A 12645-nucleotide genomic window follows, 5' to 3' on the forward strand; every position below is an offset into this window, starting at 1 on the left:
TCCCCCATCTCAAAACAGGAAGATTAAATATCCTGTGTGTTGTTTTCACTTTCCTCTTCATCAGTGGTCCTTTCATACGGGAGAATAATCTGAGACTGAAACACCATCTGATCTAATAGTATTTCAAAATATTAAAGATTTACTGTGAACCACTGACACGCTATATTTTGTTTCTATGTTTGTTGTTTTGTTTGATTCAGAGCATTAGACAATTTATACTCTGAGGGTTAAGCAGAGTCACCCGGGGCCAGGCAATGGTGGCAGTATACCTTTAATCTCAGCGCTCAGGAGGCAGAGGCAGGTGAATCACTGTAATTTTGAGGCTAACCTGGTCTACAAAACAAGTCCAAGAAAATCAGGGCCCTGTTACAGAAAAACTCTGTCTCAAAAAACAAAAAACAAAGCAAAACAACAACAACAACAACAACAAAAATAGCCTGAATAAAGTCTATAATCACAAGGACAACAGGATCCTTCGTTTGAGAAAGGATCCTGCTGTGTAGCCCAGGGTAAAAACCTCCTGCATGATTTTTCTACTGTGATTACAAGTGTGGTCCACCTTACCAGTGACATGATATCTTCAGCCAATTTGGATCTAGCTAAGAAAACACAACATTTTTCAGACATTCCAGATACTATGCTATTAAAATCTGTAACATAAAGGTTTTATAAAAATTCACAGTTTTTCACTTTCCATGAATAGCCAACAGGGCTGAAACTGCCTCTGTGTATAAGGTAAATGTATGATTTATACACACACACACACACACACACAGAGAGAGAGAGAGAGAGAGAGAGAGAGAGAGAGAGAGAGAGAGAGAGAGAGAGAGAAAGAGAAGATTTAAGGGTTTTTCTATGTAGATCTGGCTGTCCTGGACTCATCTGTAGACCAGGCTGGCCTTGAACTCAGAGATCCGCCTGCCTCTGCCTCCCGAGGGCTGGGATTAAAAGCGTGCACCCCCACACTGGGCTGGTATATTATTACATAAAATATACACTAGGTGTCTATTGTTATTACTCTCTACCGTGTTTTCTGAGACTAAGACAGGTCTTTCTGTGAACATGGAGCTCATCAGGTCAGATAGACCAGTTGGCCAGAAGGGCCCATGGATCCTCCTGTCTCTGCCTCCCAGTGAGCAGGTGTGCACCACTATGCCCAGCTTTTCTGTGTGGGTGCTAGGGATGGGAATTCAGGTCTTCCCGTTGTGGAACAAGCACTTTACCAAAGGAACCATCTTCATGTCCTCAATCCTATGATTTCTTACATTAAAGATTCTTAGAGGAGGAAAGGTTTTGCTGTTTACTACATGTGGCACGTATGGCCAGAGGACAGTGACGCTACAAACTGAAAAGTACAAGTTTACTTACTGTTACTGTCTGAATGTGAAATGCTCACTGTTAAAGGCGTGGTCTCAGCTGCTAGCACTATTTGTGGAGATTCTGAACACTTGAGGAGGTAGCTTAGCTCCAGAAAGTATACTGCCCATCTCTCTCTCCTTCTTCACTGCCATAATGTGAGCTGCTCTGCTTCTCCTCGTCATTGAGGTCAGGATGGCCCAAACCCTCCAAAACTGTGAGTACAAAGAAAGCCTTCCTCCCTTGTTCATGACAAATGTCCTGTCACAGCAACACAGTGTGACAAGTATACCTATCACAGACCACATTAAGTTCCATAGGATGTTAGTTTCCAGCAAGGATTTACATAGTACTCCTGTAATTCAGTTACATTTAGGGATAGTACTTCGTTTTTGTCCATCCTTTAAAAAAAAAAAAAGATTTATTTTTATTTTATGTATATAAGCTTTTGCCTGCTTGGTAGCCATGGAAGCCAGAGGAGGTGTCAGGTCCCCTGGAACTGGAGTTACATAGAGTTGTGAGCCACCATGTGGGTGCTGGGAATAGAAACTGGGTCCTCTGGAAGAGCAGCTAGTGCTCCTAACCACGGAGCCATCTTTCCACCACATTGTTCTTTTTTTCTTGACACAAGATCTTGTTATATAGCCAGGCTGGCCTAAAACTCCTGGTCATCCTGCAGTGCACCCAAGTGCCGGGATTATAGTGTGCATGCGCCACCAAGCTTGGCAAGGACAGTATTTCTCAATTTGATTCCTCCCTGGGCTGCCTACTATCCTCTAGAATATGTGACAGGAGTTTAATAACCAAGTAAGTAGTATGTACCTATAATTTCAGCACTCAGAGGCTGAGACAGGAAGATAACAAGTTGGAGGCTATGTTGGACCACAGTGAGTGATAGGTCAGTGTTGGTTACACAGCAAGGCTTTGTCTTTAAAATATTTATTTTTTTCAATACTATATGTATATTATTAAAAACATTGGTTATATAGTAATAATCCCCTTGCCTTAGCCTGTTCATTAGAAAAATGATCAAACTTATATAATCTATACAAGATTAACACATTTAATTATAAAACCAAACGTTTGAAAACTGTTGGGGCTGGAGTGATGGCTCAGAGGTTAAGAGCACTATCTGCTCTTCTAAAGGTCATGAGTTCAATTCCCAGTAACCACATTGTGGCTCACAACCATCTATAATGAGATCTGGTGCCCTCTTCTGGTATGTGGGCACACATGCAGGCAGAATATTGTAATAAATAATAAATAAATAAGTCTTTATTAAAAAAAAGAAAACTGCTTAGGGTCAGATTGCATAAATGAAAGAATATGCAAGAAATTTAAATTTCCAGGAAAATAAAATCTGAATTTGATAATTCTTGGACAATCAATAAGATTTAATTAAGTACTTATTTAGAGAGAAAAATTCAGCATGTGGGAGTGAAGTTCACTAAGACAAATGCACTATTTGTTTTGTGTACACTCCCCAAATAAGTGCAGAGTGAGCAGGTCTCAGTGGCTTATAGAGGTTGGATAGTCTAATTTACACCTCATTCATACAAGCTCTTCAGGATGCCACCAGTTTACATTTAATTTAATGTTATAAAGGCTTTAGTCAACATCAACTGGGCTCTTTCCATATTGTAGCAACCCATGAAACTAGGCCCAATGAGATGATCAAAACTCAAAGGGCGCTTCTCCTCCTCCTGTACTTAAGAAGAATATTCTCTAAGAGTAGCCTGGAGCTGGTGTGGGGTTCAGAAATAAACCCCTAGGCAGACTGGCTAGACTCGTGCCTATAATCTAGCACTCAGGAGGTTGTGGCAGGCGAGTCACAGCAGGATTGCAGCTAGCTGGACTACACAGCACTAGCAATGTAGTCTAAGCCAGGCTAGGCTAAGAGTGAGGCCCTCACCTCAAAAAAAAAAAAAAATGTTCAAATGCAATCTTCAACTCTAATAAACTCCCTAGAAAAAGTAAACCCAAACTTCAGAAACTTCAAGTGTAGTTCTCAGTAAGGACTGGAAGGGAGCGAGCAGCCAGGGGCGCATAGTTAGCAGGGAGGTAGTTAGCAGTGCCAGCAGAGAACTGTCGCTCTCACCCCTCATCAAAGAAGCTTCTTTTTGCAGCAGATGAAAGCTACTACAGAGCTGCACAGATGGTCAAATGCAGAGAATAAAGAGCCATGGGGTGCCAGGCCCCAGCTGGAACATCTACAGCACCGCCCCACACTACGCCTATGGTGGTTAGTTTCATGCCATCTTAATACAAGCTAGAGTCCTCAGGAAAGAGGGAGGCTCAACTGAGAAGATGCGTCCGTGGATTGGGCTGTAGCAAGCTTGTGGGGCATTTTCTTAGTGATTGATGGGGAAGGGCCCAGCCCACTGTGGCTGGTGCCGTCCCTGGGCTGCTGGTCCTGGCTCCTATAAGAAAGCAGGCTAAGCAAGCCAGTGAGCAGCGCCCCTCCATGGCCTCTGCATCAGCTCCTGACCCAGATTCCCACAGTGCTTCAGTTCCTCTCCTGAGAAACAGAGCTGTGGAAGTGTAAGCCAAACAACTCCTCCCCTCCCCAGCTTGCTTTTGGTCATGGTGTTTCATCATAGCAGTAGTAATCCTAACTCGGACAATGAACAGCTAAGAGAAACTAAGGGAAGAGGAGGTTGAAGACTGTTAAGAGCCTGAGGATCAGGACACCTGATGGAAGACCCATGAAACCCTAACAATATGGCTGCCTAAACCTGCATAACAACCATACAGTCAGCATGCCAATGTGGATGAGGAAACCTTCATCATGCTCCACCCCTAACCTGAGAGCTGCAAAGCAGTCAATGGCTGCTGACAGGAAAAATGCATTTTCTGCAGGGACAAGGCCCCCCCCATGGGTTATGCAATCTCGAGTGATCAGCCCATGTGCATAACAGCAGTACTAAATGTACTCAGAAGGTTGTGTACACACACAACAAAACCAATAGGTTTTGTATATACACAACAACAACAGTGTCAGGAATGGTGGTGGTCCCAGCACTCTGGAGTTAGAGGTAGGCAGATCTTTGTTCAAGGCCAGCTTGATCTACAGATAGAGTTCAGTGCCAGCCAATGGTACACAATGAGACCCTATTTCAAACAAAACAAAACTAAGGATAATTATAGAATAGGTCATGATTTCAAGGGAGCGGGGAACATAGGAGGAGTAGGAGAGGGTAGAAGGAGCAGGGAAGAAATAATGTAAATACAGTATACTCATGTATAAAATTCTCAAAAATTTTAAATTAAAACAAGAATGTAGTTAGAACTATAATAAACTAGTATATGCTTTTGAATTTCCATTACTATAGTTGTATTTTTAAACAAAAGGGAAATTAGTATATTTTAATTTATAAATTATCAAGTATCCCCTACACTTAGTAAAAGTGTACTTCGCTGAGTTATACAGTAACCTATAATAAACATCTGCCCTAAGGAAATCATTCTGTAAGTACAGCTCCCATTTAGTTACACAGGATGTGACTTTAGGCCTTTAGTTGTGGTCAAAGGCAGCCGGGGTGTAGGATGAGGACCAGGGATGTTTTCATCCTCCTCAACTTTGCATTTGAATTGAGGCCCTCTTAAGGTGGCTGTGTTACTGGGTCCTTGTTTACAAGCCTTCCTTCAAAATACCTCTCTACATGTGAGGACAGGAGACAATTTATTTCCTGCCAATACGGTTTTTAAAATAACAATACTGTTTCAGAAACAAGATTTATAGAATAACACGGAGTAAGCTTAGAAAGTGAAACAAGCAGTTTCTTTGTTACAAACAAGTGTTGGACCTGTACTCCTTTCCTCAGATATTAAGGAACTTCTGAGTAGGGGCTTTGGATGAAGAGCATTTACTCAGATAGACGAACAGTTTCACAGAGAAAGTGATTTATAATTTGCATTTGAGACAAGTTCATACTATTTAAACTGGTGTTAAAAACATACATACTAAAGCATGACTTAGCCAGGCATAGTAGTGTATGTGTGTGATCCATGCATGCACTTGAGAGGCTGTGGCCAAAGGACAGTCCAAGTGCAAGGTCAGGCAGGGTTCTATACATCAGCGTGCTGTCTCAGAAATAAGCACGCAAGTAGAGCACTCACGGTGCCCACAGCTGGACCTCAATTTTGCAAAGGAGAAAAATAGTACATCTGGGCTCCAGATTGAGTTATTTTAAAGAATTTAGTAAATTATGTAACAAGATGCTATTAACAAAAATAGAAACACATAATCATTTTATAATAATTTATGGCTTTTTATATAGGAAATTTTTGTTTATGCTCCATTTCAGTTAAAAGTCTCAAGAAGATCTTGTTTTTCTGACTTGGTACACTAAAGTCATGTGATCTTTTTGACATTTTTTAAGAAACCACACTGCACCTGGGGCTGTGTTAAATGTCAGACCCTTATCTCTCTGTAAAACAAATTATCTAAATTCTTTCAACCCGTTGAAAGCATTTTAAACCACAGAGGAGTTGAGAAAAGTGTATTTCGATTGTTTTAAGGAAGTACCTGGTCAAATGTACCATGTTTTTTACATTCATGCCGTAACAGTATCCCCTGAAATGTTGTTTTTCTGTTAGTAAAGGATGTATTAGAAACAAAATGCTCAGTAACATGATGCAGTGGCTAGATTTTAACATGGATCTATAGAGTGGATGGAAAAACTCAGAATGAAGTCTACACTAAATAAACAGTATGTGTCAGCCAGTCCTACTAGCGATGGCTTTGTGATACACTAATCAACCTTTGCGTCCTTTGTTGTTGACAGTGGTAAGCATCCTGAGTTAATTCTCCAGCTGGGCACTCCTAGCCCACACCTGTGGTCCCAGCACTGGCGAGGTTGAAGCAGGACTGCCCCACAGCGCATTCAGACAGGCTGCCCAAGATCCTGTCAAAAATAATAACTTTTCCTTCATTCTATTTGCAAAAGATAGGTACTAACTACAGACGATCAAGTGGGACTCATTCCAAAAAAAATAACTTGCTTATGTATGTCACTGGGCCAGGAAATAAAACAAAACTTAGAAGATTTGTTTCTGCAGTTTCTACCCTCAGCCACCAATTTCCCAATAAGTTTTCTATCTTCTCTTACCTTATGGAACTACTGCCAAGTTAAATTTTAGCCTTTACTTCTGATCTTCAACACATTTCCATTTGCCCCCAAACCACCTGCAAACTAAGATTACAAAAGCACCGTTGCTCCACCTCATTCCTCTGGCACTCTCCCTCCCAGGGCAGCCATCCCATGCCCCCTAGAACTCTATTCTCCACTCTTCTCCAAAGTCCCTGATCATTGCTTCCTCTTAAATAAATCCTTGTCTCCATAACAAAGGACCTTTCAGAAACAATCCCTCACTAGCTTTCCTCTTTAAATCCTAACCTTCTCTTATTTACCCTGCCGGTCACAGGAATTAGGGGAAGCTCCTAAAAAAAAAAAGAGAGCCATTTTCTCTTACCATCCTACTCTGTGTTTTCTGGTGTTTTGTTTTGTTACAGGGCAAGAAAATGCAGAGGATCCTCTCTCTCACATTATTGCTGAAGCCATTTTAGGTTTTACTAGAATTTGATCTCCTTGACCTGAAAACCTAAGGAAAATTGCCTAACTCTCTTCTAGGAACCCAAGGTCAAGATGCCCCAACTAATTTATCTTACCTTCTGTAAAAACTGCCTGCTTGAGGCAAAACCTCCCGCTGCCATGCAAGATTAACAGGATGTTTGTCTTTAAAAGTCCCTCACTTTAAGTGCTCAGCACCGCACTTGGGTCCCTAATATCTGAGTACAGTCCCAGCCAGCTGTAATTGCTAAACCTGAAAATTTCAAGGCAAAAGACCAAATCCACGACTGTCCAACTGAAACAAGCTTTATTCAATATTGGCCAGGAAGATGGACACTGGCCATGTCCACACCAAGGATTCCCAGAGAAATGGCATTGAATTAGGTCAGTCACAGCTACCACTTTCCACCTTCGCCCAATTGGGGGCAAGCATACATCCTGAAGTACTTCCTGCCCACATATCTCCCACCTAGTGTGAAAACATGTCACTTAATATTATCTTACACGAGGCCCCTGCATTCCAGGAACTTATCGGTCCTTGGGCAAGCGAGGCTTACAGGTTAAAGTCAGCCCTTGCGGGATAAAGACTGTATCTACAGCCTGTGTCTGAGTCGTCTTCTCTGGTGGGGCTCCCTTTAACAGTTTGGTTAGTTGTTTTGGTTTTTTGGAAGTGATGTTGCAATGTTGTTTGGTTTTGAAATACTACAGCCTCCTATAGGCCAGCTGGCCTTTAACTGGCTATGGAGCAAAATATGACCTTGATCTTCTGTTCCTCCTGTTTCTACTGCACCTAACTCCAAGTGCTAAGATTCAGTCTTGTACCACCTTGGTCAGCTCACTTCTGTTTTAAGGTTTTGAAAAATTACAGAGTAAACTCCAAACCCCTTCACTCAGCATCCTGTGCTGTCAGCACTTGGGCCTTTCTGGCAGAACTATTGCCCACACACTTGCCTGACTTTTTGCCTCCTCCTCTTTTGCCTCTGGTCATATATACTTCTTCCAATACCAAATCTACTACCACAACAATATGGCTATCTCCAACCCTAATTTCACCACCTTTCAAAAACTCAGTTAAAAAAAAAAGCTACACTAGTTGTTAAAGGCCTTTCCAATAACTACTTTCTCTCCCTATAAGACACCAGGGCACCTCTGTCTCCATCGCTCAGCGGCGCTTACAGCACTGTGCATTCTGCTTTGGAGCACAGCTCATGACATTTTCTTCACTAATTTCATCATATACAGCTCCATCTTTTACTATTCCACTTCTGTTTGAAAATAGGAAGAAATATACTTACATATTCAATTAATAGTCAAAATATACACTGCAACCCAGACAGGGCCTAATTATAATTACATAATTTTCTCAGAGGATGATAACTCCTTGTGGGCACCATAAGAATCCTTTCACACTTGTCCCACTCAGGGTGAGATTCATCTTTAACATTCAGAAAGAGCTATGACTATCATTTTCTCTGTAAAAACCTAATGGCCATGAATTTTCTAGGTAAAAGCTCTAACACTCATGGCTGGAGAGATGGCTCTGTTCTTCCAGAGGTCCTGAGTTCAATTCCCAGCAACCACATGGTGGCTCACAACCATCTATAATGTGATCTGATGCCCTCTTCTGGCCTGCAGGTGTACATGTAGCTAGAGTGTTCATATACACAAAATAAAAGCTCCAACAGTCAACAAATGAATACAGGACCAGCTATGGTGGCATATACTTTTAGTTTCTATATTCTAGGGTCAGAGTCAGGAGGATCTATGTGAGTTCAAGGACAAAAAAGGCTAGAGAGACCCTGTCTCAAGAAAAGGAAAACAATAAAATAAAAATTAACTCAGGAACTAATTTGTCTTATCAACAAATAAATGTAAAGGCCATCAAGATGGCTCAGCAGGTGAATGCACATACTGCCAAGCCTGATGACTTTAATTTGATCCCTAGGACACACATGCTGGAAGGGAAGAGTCAACTCCTGTAAGCTGTCCTCTTGTTGTGAGGGAAGCATACCAGAGTCTGCCACATAGGCACTCCTAAAGCCAAAGAGAAAATCTTTACTGCCGGCTAGTGACTGCACAGGGAAGCTTGCCCAAATCATGCAGCCCAAGCCCCACAATCCTCTCTGTCTATTATGCATAAAAACCACATCCTGGTTGTTACATTTCTGTCAGCAAGAAATGGAACTACAGAAGCCAAAATGCAGGGTTACTACATTTGGGGACTTTCCATTTGGAGACTTTTCTGGAATCACTGAGTTAGCCTTTGTTCCTGTTTTGGCAGGGGTTGCATGTGTGCCATGGAATTCCACACACATATAAAACTACGATAGACAGATAGATTGATAGATAGCTAGACAGACAGACAGACAGATAGACTGACAGATTGATAAATAGATAGACAGATAGATAGATAGATAGATAGATAGATAGATGATAAACAGACAGATGCCAGAGAATAAAACACACACACACACACACACACAGAGAGACACAGAATCGCCAGAGAATAAACTTCAAAAAGAAAGAGAAGTGTAATTAATATAAACGTGTAGACAAAATGACAAGGGTACTTTGAATACTGTTCAAAAAACTTCAAATTTTAGGCAAAGATGATGAACACTTTCAAGTCCATGTCGTTCCCCCTGGCTGCACCCACCTCCTGCTTCCTACAACAGGGTTTCTCTGTGTAGACTTGGCTGCCCTGGAACTTGCTCTGAAAACCAGGCCAGCCTCAATGTCAGAGATCTACCTGTCTCTGCCTCCCAAGTGCTGTCACTGTCTGGCTCTCAAAGTCATTTTTATACCAAGAAAATTATTGCTACTTAGAATGTTAATAAATATATCATTACTAATTTAAAACATTTCTTTGTAAAATAAGGAATCGTTCAAAACTACTAATCATCTTTGCCTTATTTAATCTTATTCTCATTCAACTATAAAATTGATAAATAATATTGTTATATTTTCCTATTTAAGTTATCCTGTCAATATTTCAATTGAATAATCTGCTTTTTAAAAATTAATACTACAGAACTGTGCACTTAATTCTTGAGTTTTTCATTGCTGGTTTAATTTTCTAACAAGGCACACGTTTCCTGTTACATCTCTGGAAAAATCGTTAGAGAAGTTAACTTGTCTTAATGACCAATTCCAGATGATTTATAAAGTGAGCTAGAGACTGCTGATTTTGAGGGCAGTTGTAAATCTAGACTTCTTGAGAGCTGGTGTGTTGGGGGATGGTCTGATGTATTTTGATGCTAATTACAGCCTGCTGTCTCTGTGACCCAACTTTTGCTTAATAAAAAGCCATCCCACCTGGGCAGGACAGGAGATAGGTGGGGCTAAGAGAGAGAGAAATTCTGGGAAGAAGAAAGACCACCACGAGGAAAAAGAGAGACCTGAAAGGAAAAAAGAAAGGCCGCCATGGGTTAGCTGGAGGGGAAACACATGGCCCACAGTGTGGATGGAGAATCCAGCCCAGATGAAGAACATTAGCAAGTATTTGGGATTATGGATGGGAGGTAGCTTGATTGAGACAGGGATCCCATGCCTGAAGCCCTACTATGGAAAGTAGTTTAGAGGATTGATATCTGCCCTGCCCCAGGTTAACTAAGGCTATTTTAAAATATAACAAGTGTCTGTGTCTTGATTAGTTGCTAGCCAGGCCTATAGATAAGACATGTAATTTAAAAAGCAATACTGGTGCTAATGTCTCAAATCAGAAAGCTAATGCCTCAAGTGGGCTTCCTTTGCAGGGTCTAGAAATTTGATATAAAAATAGATCAAATCCAAATTACTCTTAGACTGTCTATAAATCAGCTCATACATGTTTAGGTAAACACAAGATTGCTTTGAGTTCTAGAACATTTAACTTATAAGAATTTACATGTAATTTAAGCCCCAGCAGGAATGGACACCATATTGACTTACTGCCACTGCTCTCCTCACAAAGAACACTGAGATGCTCCTTTAAACGCTGTCAGTCACCAAGCCTCACTCATCACTGCTAATATTATCAAACTATTGGGACTTGTTGTTTTGAGACAGTATAGCCAGGCTAGACAGAACTGGGTATGAAGAACAAGCCTCAAACTGGTGGGCATTCCTCATGCCTCAAGCTCCAAGTCCTGGAGCTACAAGCATGCTCCACTATTCCTGGCTAATCTGACTTTTAAATGGAGAGGTGGTGTTTAGTATCTTTTCTTACATCGTTTCACTTTCTTTTGTTCATTCATTCTTCTATTCTTTCTTCTTTCCTTCTTTCTCATCAGTACCAAGGACTGATCCTAGGGCCTTCTGCATGCTATTTAAGTATTCTACCAATGAGCTGGTTTTGAGACAAGGTCTTGCTATATATTCCAAGAGGGCCTGAAATGCACAATCCTCCTGTCTTTGTGTCTTAAGTCTCAGGATCACAGGCATGCAGCACCATGCCCAGAGAGACTGTCTTAACTAGACACCCAGACCAATTTTATATGCAAGACACTCTAAATATTTCACAATAAGTTAAAAAGAATATTCAGCCTATAATTGCCTTTATACAGATTCACAAATATAAGAAAAAGAATGTTGGTCAATAATGTAGAATTCACTATGTAGGGCTGGAGAGATGGCTCAGAGGTTCAGAGTACTCTCTGCTCTTCCAGAGGTCCTGAGTTCAATTCCCAGCACCACATGGTGCCTCACAACCATCTACAACGTCATCTGATGTCCCCTTCTGGCCTGTAGATGTACACACAGGCAAAACACTGTATAATAATAAATAAATAAATCTTAAAAAAAAAAAAAAAAAGAATTCATTATGTAGAGCAGGCTGCCCTTGAACTCACAGAGATCCACTTTCTTTTGCCTCCAGAGTTTTGGCATTAAAGGTGTGTACCATACCACACCTAGCTTTTTTGTTTTGTTTTGTTTTGTTTTTAAAGACAGGGTTTCTCTGTGTAGCCTTGGCTGTTCTGGGCTCACTTTGTAGACCAGGCTGGCCTTGAACTCATAGCGATCCACCTGTCTCTGCCTCCCGAGTGCTGGGATTAAAGGTGTGCACCACACCTACCTTTTTAAGTATATCTTAATTTAAATAATAATACCATGGTAATATCATCAGACATCATGGAAAATAAAAAAGTGTACAGGGCCAGTGAGGTAACGCCGCAGGAAAAGATACTTGCCACCAAGCTTGTGACCTGAGTTCCATCTGTGAAGTCCACATGGCAGAATGAGAAAACCTATTGCCATAAGTTGACCTGTAACCTCCACATAAACACCTTGATGGGTACAGGCATGAGAACCCACAAATAAATGAATAAATAAATGTAATAATAATAATAATAAAATAGGGGCTGAAGAGATGACTCAATCATTATGGACATTTGCTGCTACTGCAGAAGACCCAGATTCAAGTCCCAGCACCAACATGGCAGCTCATAAACACCTGTAACTCCATTTCCAGGGTATCTGATAACCTTGCCCTGTTCTGCCCTCCCCAAGTACCAGGCATTCACATGGTGCACAAACATGCAAGCAAAACATTCACATAAATAAAATAAATAAGCCTTTTTTAAAAATGTTCTTAGGTACAAATAGAAGAAAATTCGGTTTTGAATGTGACCAAAGTCAATCTCAGCCACTATATTAGATCTTTTTTTTAAAAATCTTCCTTTACTGTTTTAGATTTATTTACTTTACGTGTCTGATTGGTTTGCCTGCATGTATATAT

At 40.9% G+C, this 12645-nt stretch overlaps 1 protein-coding gene across 1 annotated transcript in view; it reads right to left on the minus strand.

Annotated features, from left to right (window-relative positions):
• Positions 1-12645, minus strand: part of IFT80 (intraflagellar transport 80) — a 78018-nt gene that overhangs the window by 60686 nt on the left and 4687 nt on the right. The gene's annotated exons all lie outside the window — the stretch shown is intronic.

The sequence above is a fragment of the Acomys minous genome, assembly GCF_964271855.1.
Source record: "Acomys minous genome assembly, chromosome: 19".
Classification (NCBI taxonomy): domain Eukaryota; kingdom Metazoa; phylum Chordata; class Mammalia; order Rodentia; family Muridae; genus Acomys; species Acomys minous.